The sequence below is a fragment of the Octopus bimaculoides genome, chromosome 14 (assembly GCF_001194135.2).
Source record: "Octopus bimaculoides isolate UCB-OBI-ISO-001 chromosome 14, ASM119413v2, whole genome shotgun sequence".
Classification (NCBI taxonomy): Eukaryota; Metazoa; Mollusca; class Cephalopoda; order Octopoda; family Octopodidae; genus Octopus; species Octopus bimaculoides.
In genome coordinates this window covers 25,067,973-25,070,868 of record NC_068994.1, presented here as the reverse complement: position 1 = coordinate 25,070,868, position 2,896 = coordinate 25,067,973, and the positions used below count along the sequence as shown (strand labels likewise).

Below are 2,896 nucleotides of genomic sequence, written 5' to 3'. Positions count from 1 at the left end.
ATAGTTGTGTATGTGTCTGTGTTTGTTCCCGTTACCGAGCGGTTCGGCAAAAATGACCGATAGAATAAGTACTAGGCTTACAAAGAATAAGTCTTGGGTTCGATTTGCTCGACTAAAGGCAGTGCTCAAGTATCACCGCAGTCAAATGACAGAAACAAGTTAAAGAATAAAAGATTAAAAGAATATACATACGTACACATGTATATGTTTTATTCTTTTAGTTGTTTCAGTCATTTGACTGCGGCCATGCCGGAGCACCGCCTTTGAGTCGGAGAAATCAATCCCAGGACTTATTCTTTGTAAGCCTAGTACTTATCCTATCGCTCTCTTTTGTTGAACCGCTAAGTTACGGGGACGTAAACACACCAGCATCGGTCGTGAAGTTATTGGGGGAGGGGGACAAACACAGACACACAAACACACGCACACACACATATATAAACGACTAGGCTTCTTTCAGTTTCCGTTTACGAGGCTATAGTAGAAGACACTTGCCCAAGGTGCTACGCAGTGGGACTGAACCCGGGACCATGTAGTTGGTAAGCAAGCTACTTATCACACAGCCACATATATCGGAAGTAATTCATATATCCGAAAAAGAAGCGCACTCTAAAACGTTAGAGCTGTGATATAATTATTTAAAGTTGGTTATGTACCATCGACCAATTGACGAGTCGCCTATACAGCTAAGTACTTTGTAGGTGCGAAACCAATGATTACTTTCTGACCGGCCATAACAACCAGCTTTAAATAATTATATGTATATATACGCGCGCACGCGCACGCGCGCACGCACGCACGCACGCACGCACGCACGCACACACACACACACACACACACACACACACACACACACACACACACACACACATGCAGTTGTTTATATACGTTACTTGGGAATACTCAACTATATGCACTGGTAGATAGATCAGCTGATAGAACATCTAGGTTATCCATCATTGATATCGAATGTCATCGATGTTGGTTCTGTTTCTTTGTAAGAAACCAGTTCCCTCTTTCTAAGAAAAATTCTAATAGATGATAAAAATAGTGAAAGTATATATGCATACATACGTACGTGCGTACATACGTACGTGCGTACAGAATACATACATACATACAAACATACATACATGATGTTGGCTGGTTCTAGCAGACTCCAGATACAGAGATATTGAAGGGATCCAACGTACTGAGCGTGGGACTGTTAGTGCTCAAGAACCGTTTAAGTAGACTGGACAACCTCGTTCGGATGAATGATCGGAAGATCCCCAAACAGTTGCTATACTGTGAACCTATTTATGGAAAGCGCCTCGAACAGAAGCCAAGACTACAAGTTGAGGATTGTTTAAAGTCCTCGTGGAAAGCATGTGAGATATGGAAGATCAGGTCGGAAAGCTATGTTTGTCATCGCCTGCAATAGAGGAAACAAATAATGGAAGGAGTGGGTGTTTTCGAAAGAAAATCCCAAAGCAACAACAACACAAAAACAGCACGTATTTTTAATCGAAAACGCACCACCAGTGTACTTTATTTACATTATTTACACTATTTACATTTGACGGATATTTGTCCTCATCTTGTTCGTTGTTAACACAACTTTTCGGCTGATATACCCTCCAGCTTTCATCAGGTGTCTTGGGGGAAATTTCGAACCTGGGTTCTCATTCCTAAGGTATTTTTCGTTGTTATTATTATTATTATTATTATTATTGTTATTATTATTATTCAGGTCCCTGCCTAGAATCGAACTCGGAATCTTGGGGTTAGTAGCCCGAGTTCTTAACCACCACACTATATCCGTCAAATGTAAATAATGTACATAATTCTTCATCTCTTAAATATAGAACTGTATGACGTGTACTTTTAACGCATTCTTCAGGTGGAATAAGTATAGCACAATGTATGACAAGATTGTATCTTTGTATTACAAGCACAATCCATCTGACAGGTTTCGATTTTGTCTCCGTCTTCCCAATTTCCCTCACAAGGTTTGGGCAAACCCGAGTCTGTGGTAACACTTGCGCACGTTGCTCTGCAGTGGGATCGAATCCAGGACATGTATAATTGCAAACGCGTACATAAACACATACGCATATACATACTAGCATGCAAATACACACATACAATTTCGGCTGCTTATTCTCGATATTGCTCCAATCTGGCCAGCCTCAAGGAAAAACTAAACAAAGAGCATTAGATTCCTTGGAAGAAAGCAGCGAATGTATACAAAAACAAGAACGCGATATATAAGGCTTAGATCCAGGGATCCAAGTGTGGGAAGTTTCTAACCTTCAAGCAGTCCGTGGCAGGTATAGAAAACAAATAAGTGGTGGACAGTGTAAGTTCAGGAACAATAACAATATATTGGCGTTGACAGTGGCCCGGGAACAAAATTTGCTTAGGGGGTACAAACTCAGTTTCAAAATTTGGCACTACTGGAGAAGTGTGGATCCGAGTTCTGGGAGCGTGCATGTCACAAATTTGCGCATGCGCATGCGTTAGTCATAAGTAGTCGAATTTAGCACACAGGTAAAAAATGAGACGCTCGCTACTTGCTGTAAATGGAGAGTGGGTTATCCATCTAATACAAGAAGAAAATTGCAGATTAATTGAATAAAAACATGAAAAATAGAACTTATGTTGAGTCAGTCTCAATAAATATAGATTTATTGATCGGAGAAAGTTACATAGTGACTGAAAGTTCGAGAGTTTCGTGCAGTGGCACTTATCAAACTAATTAAATCAACGTTTTCTATATAAAATGAAAAAGCAGGACAGTATCGGAAACAGATATGACGCAAATATTATTTTATATATAGGCAGGAAGAGTTTTAATTAATAATATGACAGAATTAAGGCAAGATAAAAAAAATGAAAGTCGCCAATATATAAA

General features: G+C 39.7%; 1 protein-coding gene across 4 annotated transcripts in view; it reads right to left on the bottom strand.

The window, feature by feature from the left end:
* LOC106883611 (transcriptional repressor CTCF) overlaps nucleotides 1–2,896 on the bottom strand; it is a 145,994-nt gene that overhangs the window by 128,748 nt on the left and 14,350 nt on the right. The window contains exon 2 of one of the 4 annotated variants that reach the window (XM_052972778.1): nucleotides 1,134–1,414. The exons of the other annotated variants lie outside the window; for them this stretch is intronic. The gene's annotated coding sequence lies outside the window, so the exon portion shown is untranslated. The remainder of the gene's footprint in view (nucleotides 1–1,133; nucleotides 1,415–2,896) is intronic. 4 annotated transcript variants of the gene reach the window in all.